This window comes from Bos javanicus, chromosome 2 (genome assembly GCF_032452875.1).
Source record: "Bos javanicus breed banteng chromosome 2, ARS-OSU_banteng_1.0, whole genome shotgun sequence".
Taxonomy (NCBI): domain Eukaryota; kingdom Metazoa; phylum Chordata; class Mammalia; order Artiodactyla; family Bovidae; genus Bos; species Bos javanicus.
This window is the reverse complement of record NC_083869.1, coordinates 45,836,070-45,845,826: the sequence shown is the minus strand read 5'-3', so window position 1 is coordinate 45,845,826 and position 9,757 is coordinate 45,836,070.

Below are 9,757 nucleotides of genomic sequence, written 5' to 3'. Positions count from 1 at the left end.
CAAATCTGGACCCCCTATATTGAGAGGGTGAGTCTTAGCCTCTGGACCACCAGGGAAGTCCTGAAATATGTATTTCCTGCCCTTGAATCTGGAGATTGTCCCTGAATCTGTTGGGCTCTGCTGGATTCAGCTAGGTTTGAATGGACTTCACATGCCTTCTTGTTTGTGGGGGCTCTAACTGGGGTTTGCTTTTTTTGACGGAAGGGAGAATCTCCAAGGGGTGAGCAGAATCACATGATACTCTAAAAAGTCCCGTTAGACTGTATCACTCCACTAATATTCTACTGTTTCAAGCAAGTCCATGGTCAAGCCAAGCCAAAAGTCAGTGGGTTGAGGATGCTGAAGTTGGTACGAGCAACCCCATAACAACGGGCTGGTAAGTATTGTCTTTACTGAAGGTAGGAGATTGTCAACTTTTTCCCAAGCCCTCACCATGTGTCAACTACTTTTTTATTTTTTAATTCACTTTACTACAGTAGATTTAAGAGACAGAAGGTAGAGCTGACTTTGTAGGTAAGATATTTGAGACCTTCAGAGGTCAAGTAATTTGCCCCAGGACCGGCAAGTATTGGATCAGAAATTTAACTCTAATCTGTCTGATTCTCAAACACTTTCTTTTCTCACTATATTTGTCTCAGTTTAGTTCAATCGCTCAGTCATGTCTGACTCTTTGCGACCCCATGAATCGCAGCACACCAGGCCTCCCTGTCCATCACCAGCTCCCGGAATTTACTGAGACTCATGTCCATCGAGTTGGTGATGCCATCCAGCCATCTCATCCTCTGTCGTCCCCTTCTCCTCTTGCTCCCAATCCCTCCCAGCGTCAGGGTCTTTTCCAATGAGTCAACTCTTCGTGTGAGGTGGCCAAAGTATTGGAGTTTCAGCTTTAGTATCAGTCCTTCCAATGAACATCCAGGACTGATCTCCTTTAGGATGGACTGGTTGGATATCCTTGCAGTCCAAGGGACTCTCAAGAGTCTTCTCCAACACCACAGTTCAACAGCATCAATTCTTCGGCGCTCAGCTTTCTTCACAGTCCAACTCTCACATCCATACATGACCACAGGAAAAACCATAGCCTGGACTAGACGGACCTTTGTTGGCAAAGTAATGCCTCTGCTTTTTTTTGAAATTTATTTTGTTTTTATTTTATTTTTAAACTTTACAATATTGTATTGGTTCTGCCATATATTGAAATGAATCCGCCACAGGCATACATGTGTTCCCCATCCTGAACCCTCCTCTCTCCTCCCTCCCCATACCATCCCTCTGGGTTGTCCCAGTGCACCAGCCTCAAGCATCCAGTATCGTGCATCGAACCTGGACTGGCAACTCGTTTCATATATGATATTATACATATTTAAATGCCATTCTCCCAAATCCTCTTACCCTCTCCCTCTCTCACAGAGTCCAAAAGACTGTTCTATACATCAGTGTCTCTTTTGCTGTCTTGTATACAGGGTTATTGTTACCATCTTTCTAAATTCCATATATATGCGTTAGTATACTGTATTGGTGTTTTTCTTTCTGGCTTACTTCACTCTGTATAATAGGCTCCAGTTTCATCCACCTCATTAGAACTGATTCAAATGTATTCTTTTTAATGGCTGAGTAATACTCCATTGTGTATATGTACCACTGCTTTCTTATCCATTCATCTGCTGATGGACATCTAGGTTGCTTCCATGTCCTGGCTATTAGAAACAGTGCTGCAATGAACATTGGGGTACATGTGTCTCTTTCCCTTCTGGTTTCCTCAATGTGTATGCCCAGCAGTGGGATTGCTGGATCATAAGGCAGTTCTATTTCCAGTTTTTTAAGGAACCTCCACACTGTTCTCCATAGTGGCTGTACTAGTTTGCATTCCCACCAACAGTGTAAGAGGGTTCCCTTTTCTCCACACCCTCTCCAGCATTTATTGCTTGTAGACTTTTGGATTGCAGCCATTCTGACTGGTGTGAAATGGTACCTCATAGTGGTTTTGATTTGCATTTCTCTGATAATGAGTGATGTTGAGCATCTTTTCATGTGTTTGTTAGCCATCTGTATGTCTTCTTTGGAGAAATGTCTATTTAGTTCTTTGGCCCATTTTTTGATTGGGTCATTTATTTTTCTGGAGTTGAGCTGTAGGAGTTGCTTGTATATTTTTGAGACTAGTTGTTTGTCAGTTGCTTCATTTGCTATTATTTTCTCCCATTCTGAAGGCTGTTTTTTCACCTTGCTTATAGTTTCCTTTGTGGTGCAGAAGCTTTTAAGTTTAATTAGGTCCTGTTTGTTTATTTTTGCTTTTATTTCCAATATTCTGGGAGGTGGGTCATAGAGGATCCTTCTGTGATGTATGTCGGAGAGTGTTTTGCCTATGTTCTCCTCTAGGAGTTTTATAGTTTCTGGTCTTACGTTTAGATCTTTAATCCATTTTGAGTTTATTTTTGTGTATGGTGTTAGAAAGTGGTCTAGTTTCATTCTTTTACAAGTGGTTGACCAGTTTTCCCAGCACCACTTGTTAAAGAGATTGTCTTTAATCCATTGTATATTCTTGCCTCCTTTGTCAAAGATAAGGTGTCCATATGTGCGTGGATTTATCTCTGGGCTTTCTATTTTGTTCCATTGATCTATATTTCTGTCTTTGTGCCAGTACCATACTGTCTTGATGACTATGGCTTTGTAGTAGAGCCTGAAGTACAACAGCCTGAAGGCAGGTTGATTCCTCCAGTTCCATTCTTCTTTCTCAAGATTGCTTTGGCTATTCGATGTTTTTTGTATTTGCATACAAATTGTGAAATTATTTGTTCTAGCTCTGTGAAGAATACTGTTGGTAGCTTGATAGGGATTGCATTGAATCTATAAATTGCTTTGGGTAGTATACTCATTTTCACTATATTGATTCTTCCAATCCATGAACATGGTATATTTCTCCATCTATTAGTGTCCTCTTTGATTTCTTTCACCAGTGTTTTATAGTTTTCTATATATAGGTCTTTAGTTTCTTTAGGTAGATATATTCCTAAGTATTTTATTCTTTTCATTGCAATGGTGAATGGAATTGTTTCCTTAATTTCTCTTTCTGTTTTCTCATTATTAGTGTATAGGAATGCAAGGGATTTCTGTGTGTTGATTTTATATCCTGCAACTTTACTATAATCATTGATTAGTTCTAGTAATTTTCTGGTGGAGTCTTTAGGGTTTTCTATGCTTTTTAATATGCTATCTAGGTTGGTCATAACTCTCCTTCCAAGGAGTAAGCATCTTTTAATTTCATGGCTGCAGTTACCATCTGCACTGATTTTGGAGCCCAAAAAAATAAAGTCTGACACTGTTTCCCCATCTATTTCCCATGAAGTGATGGGACCAGACGCCATGATCTTCGTTTTCTGAACATTGAGCTTTAAGCCAACTTTTTCACTCTCCACTTTCACTTTCATCAAGAGGCTTTTTAGTTCCTCTTCACTTTCTGCCATAAGGGTGGTGTCATCTGCATATCTGAGGTGATTGATATTTCTCCTGGCAATCTTGACTCCAGCTTGTGCTTCTTCCAGCCCAGCGTTTCTCATGATGTACTCTGCATATAAGTTAAATAAGCAGGGTGACAGTATACAGCCTTGATGTACTCCTTTTCCTATTTGGAACCAGTCTGTTGTTTCATGTCCAGTTCTAACTTTTGCTTCCTGACCTGCATATATTTTTGTCTACAGAGACTATAAGTCTAAGATCTAAAAGGATCTAAGACTACCAGAAAAAAATTGTGCATTAAGCAGAAACTGTGGGAATCCTTTCTACACACAGTTAAAATATAAAGCTAATTAAGTGAAATGAGTGTAAATGTTAGAAAATTTTCTTTGAAATTCTCTTTTATAATGCCACCCTTTGGAAGGATGCGGTTGAGGGCAGTAATGATTAGAGTCCAGAATCACTATACAAAATTGTAGAGAAGCTTTCTTTCTATGTCCTTCTGTCCCTCTCTGGTTTATATCTTGCTTCATTAGCTCTTGCTGTCTGATCTAGAAGTTGGCTACTCAGACCTTCTTATTACAGCCCCTCTTCTGTGCCAACCCTCCCAGCAAATGTCCAAGTTGTAGAATGTTCTTCTCTCTTCCATACCAAATCTCCAGACCACTGGCATTCCATTCAGAACGTGTATATTTTGAAATGGCTTATTTATTTATTGGCCAGACCACTCAACGTGCAGGATGCTAGTTCCCTGACCAAGGATTGAACCCTGGTCCCTTCAGTGGAAGTGCAGACCCCCAACCACTGGACCACCAGGGAAATCCCAGAAGATACATATTTTGAAAGAGGATTCCTGGAAGAGCAATGTCTGACCCCTAAATAATGTGTTTCTTTGAGCTTCTGACCTGTTGCTAAAGAAAATATCTTTAAATGGTGGAATTTTCTGATAACTCTACAATAGGGCATATACACTTCAATTAATCTGAACTCATGGAAAAAGATTTTACTTTTTTGAAGGGGGCAAAGCCTTCCTTCCTTCTTATACATAATCTATTGTCAAGTGGATTGAATGCTTTGTTGAAAATAGATATGTGGTTGCCAGTTGGGATAGCTCTCTACCTTTTTTCCCATGCTATGCTATGCTATGCTATGCTATGCTAAGTTGCTTCAGTCGTGTCCGACTCTGTGCAACCCCATAGATGGCAGCCCACCAGGCTCCGCCATCTCTGGGATCCTCCAGGCAAGAATACTGGAGTGGGTTGCCATTTCCTTCTCCAATGCATGAAAGTGAAAAGTGAAAGTGAAGTCGCTCAGTCATGTCTGACTCCTAGCGACCCCATGGACTGCAGCCTACCAGGCTCCTCTGTCCATGGGATTTGCCAGGCAACAGTACTGGAGTGGGGTGCCATTTTTCCCATGAGATGCTTCTTAATTGGGAGGGGAAAAAAATGTTTTTGATTATCAACTCTGGGGAAAGCCACTTCACACATATTGATTGTGAGGAGCAGAAACAGAATTAGTATTTTATGAGCCCTTCCAAAATATTTTCTCTAGATTTCTACTCCATGGAAACAGAGTGTCTTCTCTCTAAGGGAAGAAGGATAAGAAGAGAAAAGAATATGTGACAGCAATTTTCACCTCCATCTTTCCCAGGTTCATCCAAATATGGGTTTTCTAGTTGATAGATTACAGAATTAGGCTCATTGTAATTAAAAATAAAGACAGGTTAATCCACAATATTCTTATTGTGTGCTTGGCACATCGTTGGTATTCAACATCTATTTGTTGAATGAATGAGTTGCTGGGTAGTAATCAGGCCTTAGAGTTCACTGAATATATTAAAGGACTTTTCATTTATGTTTTTTCAATATTTGAACACCACTGTCCCTCATAGCTCAGGCGGTAAAGAATCCGCCTGCAATGCAGGAGACCAGGTTTGACTCCAGGGTGGGAAAGATCCCCTGGAGAAGGGAATAGCAACTCACTCCAGTATTCTTGCCTGGGGAATCCTATGGACAGAGGAGCCTGGTGGGCTACAGTCGATGGGGTCACAAAAGTCAGACATGACTAAACCATACCACTAATATTTGAACATTTAGAAATATCAAGTATATATAGATCTTATCTTCTGTGATTTAAAATGGTATCTGAACCATCATATATGCTATTGTCTGGATGCATTTGTCACAATTTTCTTTAAAATTCACTAGCTATAGAAGCCACCATGCCTTTCTTTTACAGAAGTATATGCATCACCAAAAATATTTTTTACAACATGGTAGAATTCTGAGTAAATTATCAAGAGAGGATCTACTATCTTTGTAAAATGTGGAGTTGTATTTGTACATTTAAAAATAAACACCTACCACTTAAGAAACCTTTACCTTTGATTTATGCAGAATACCCTCTTGTATACACATACCATCGCATTCTGCAGTGCAGCATTTTCTCAAGTTCTGCCTTTCAAGTCCTGGTTGACTGACGTTATGATATGGCGTGGTGAGACGGGAATAGAGGTCAATCAGCGGAGAGCAGTGTAGTAGAGACAGGACAAAGAGTAAGTTAGTGGATCATGGCTAATGTCAGAATTCCAGAAATGCCTGGGATGCCGGGAGCATTCCTGCTGGAGGTTGAAATAACATAAGAGAGCAGCCCCAGCTCTGGCGGTTCCTACCTCATCTATTCTATACTGGAAACCACTGTAAAAATGGTCCAGAGCCTCACTTGAGCCCTGACCTACTCTTAAATCCAAAGAAACCAATAACAGTTTTCCTTACAATCCCCAATGCCAATATGTCTGAAAAAATATGTTGTGAAGGGAAAAGGAGGAGGAAAAAAAAAAGCTTTCATGAGCATAACTTATCTTTGACTGTCACAAAATCAATAGGCTTTACAGAGCCAAGGAAATTCAATAGCTCGGCATTCATAATAAAGATTGGTTTGGGTGATTTGTCTCTCTCTAATAAGGCAGGCTTTGGGCCCCAGCTCCCATTCCTTTAAAACTCAAAGGGGGTGGGGATTTTTCCATCACCGCCAAGTGCTCTTGCTTGTCTATTGTCAGGACTTTACAATGGTACTGCTTGTCTGGCCAAGCCTTGCTTCACCCAGGAGAACAGACCTCACATTGGGGCGTGGAGTAACAGACGCCCAGCTTTATCCCAGCATTCAGCCTCCTTCAGCCAGCCTGACAGCCTTTTCATGCATCATGGATTCATCTGTTTCAATGAAAAACCCGAGCAAAGCTGCAAGTATTTGTTGTTTTTTTTTTTCCTGGAGACCACTTTATAGAATGTATCCAGATATTCACTTTGGAAACTAGGCCTGTTGCAAAAACATGTGGGGGGAAAAAAAATTGACTGCCCTGACCTGACCCAGCTCTCATCAGAAGAAGCTTGTGGCCAGCACACACCAACATGTCCAGTCAAGTGGAGAGATGAGGACAAGACAGAAGGAAGAGGCTGGCTGTACTCAGTAGAACATCACACCTGAGGCTTGTCAACTCAGTGGCTAACCAGCACTCAACACAGGTCCTTGAATGTGGCAAGGAATCAATAGATGTCAACTGAATTGAGGTAAATGTCTAATGTATATTGAACTCCTAACATGTGCCAGTAGTCACTTCATCTCCTGTGCATTAGTCCTAATCTTCATAACATGCCTAAAAATAGATACGTCGATATTCTTGTTTGACAAAGAAAGAACAATGAGATTAAAGAAGGTAAAAAATAAATAAATAAATAAAAACATGCCCCAAATCACACAGATAGTCAGTGATACAAATAGGAACCTATCTGACTCAGAGGCTAGCTCTGTTGCCATGCCAAGAAATGAGCAAGCAAAACCCATTGCTTGTGAGTTGTGAGCACCAGTGTTCTCCTTCTCAAATTTAAGCCTAGAAAACTTTATTGGAATTTAAAGACTGGGTTTTTGTCTTGCCACTGCAATTTACTCACTCCTTTTGTTGGATACACAAGAAGAAGCATATACATCCACTTTCTATTAATAAATCCCAGATAGATAGTCTAGAAATGTTAGGCTGGCAGCAGTAGTGGAGGCAAAGCCCTGTCTGGTGACAGAGAGAAGGGCTGATTGACAGAACAAAGGGTGGACTGACCAGGACCATTTGGGGGCAGCTGTCTTTTCTTCCAAAGCTGCTGTAATGGACCCTCCTGGAACAGCAGATGAACACCAATCAATCAACCAATAAGAACCTATAGCTGCTTACCCTGTGTTCACCCTTGATGAGTCTGTGAGCCATCTGCAGTGTGGACCAGAAAACTGGAGGCTGGGCCCACAATTGGGAAATAAGGTGACAGGAGCCTGGTTAAGTGTGACTGCAAAGGGAACACTGAAGAGGTCAGCATTGTAGAGCCGCTGCTCCCCACTGCCCTTCCTGGGCAGGAGCCCCCGTCCTGACTTCTCCCAGCTGTGTTCACAGAATGAGTCTGGCTCAGAACTGCTGAGCTGGAGGGAGACTGGCTGTCTTTCCCAGGATGAGCAGCTGGCAGATAAGCCAAGGAGAGGTTTAAGGGAGAAGAGGAAACCAATGCACTGAATCTTGGAAACAGCTATTAGTTACACAAATGTGTCAAGTGAGAGAGCATGGAGCCATCAAATACCAGAGTCAACCTGCTCCCTAACATGTTTCAAAGCTTCAGGGTTTCAATGTAGACATAAAGGAGCAAGAATAAAGGCTCATGTTTGTTAAGACCATCAATGCCTTTATTTGTTGAACGTGTTAGGTCTGAGTTTACCAGGAGTGACCAAAAAGTAATATTAAATTGGCTTGGGAATTCTCTGGCAGTCCAATGGTTAGGACTCTACACTCTCACTGCCAAGGGCCAGGGTTCAATCCCTGGTTGGGGAACTAAGGTCCCACAAACCAAAAAAATATTTGGAACGACTTTTCTGGTCCAGTGGCTAAGACCCTGTGCTCCCAATGCAGGAGGTCTGGATTTGATCCCTGGTCAGGAAACTAGACCCCAACTGAAAGATCCCATGTGCCTCAGTAAAGAGTGAATATCCTATGTGCTACAATTAAGACCCAAAGCAGCCAAAATTAATTAATTAATTGTTTAAAATTGGTTTAAGTAAGGTAGAAATCAGAGAAGGCAATGGCAACCCACTCCAGTACTCTTGCCTGGGAAGTCCCATGGACAGAGGAGCCTGGTAGGCTGCAGTCCATGGGGTCATGAACAGTTGGACATGACTGAGCAGCTTCACTTTCACTTTTCACTTTCATGCATTGGAGAAGGAAATGGCGACCCACTCCAGTGTTCTTGCCTGAAGACGGGGGAGCCTGGTGGGCTGCTATCTATGGGGTCGCACAGAGTCGGACACGACTGATGTGACTTAGCAGCAGCAGCAGGTAGAAATATATTTCTGTGATACATGCATGTGTGAAAATGCATGCGCTCGCACACATACACACACATGCACACAGAGCCTGAAGATGGTGGGCTAGGGCTGATAGGTCGCTATCAGAACCCAGACTCCTCCTTTCATGCTGTTTCCCATCTCATCTTTAGCTTGTGACATTTACCTAAAGGCCCAAGATAAAAACTCAGACTCGAAGCAGCATCTCTGAATTCCAGCCAGCACTGTGGAGTAAGGAGCAAACATACATAACCACTGTTTCTTTCAGTGAACTGCTCAAAAGTCTGAATATGCCATTTCTTTTCTTTTTTTTTTTTATTTTATTTTTAATCTTTACAATATTGTATTGGTTTTGACAAATATCAAAATGAATCCGCCACAGGTATACATGTGTTCCCCATCCTGAAGCCTCCTCCCTCCTCCCTCCCCATACCATCCCTCTGGGTCATCCCAGTACGCCAGCCCCAAGCATCCAGTATTGTGCCTCGAACCTGGACTGGCGACTCATTCCATATATGATATTATACGTATTTCAATGCCATTCTCCCAAATCATCCCACCCTCTCCCTCTCCCACAGAGTCCAAAAGACTGTTCTATACATCAGTGTCTCTTGAACATGCCATTTCTTATATTTCACTGGCCAAAATCTATGGCTTGATCTAGCTGTGAGGGAGATAGTTGGCCAGGTTACCAGCTACAAGGTGTCTGTTCTGTGATTAGGGGAGAAAGGGGAGATGGATATTAGGAGTCAATTTGCAGTATCTGTCATGGAGGCATAATTAAAAATGTTACAACTTCTTCACCACAACCCCTAGAAGAGGCCAGCAGAGGTCAATGACTCCTTCCCATCCTATCTAGTTGTGTGATGTTCAAACTAGAGATAAGCATCATCAGGTCACATATAGACGCACTGCCATCCCACCAAATGAACTT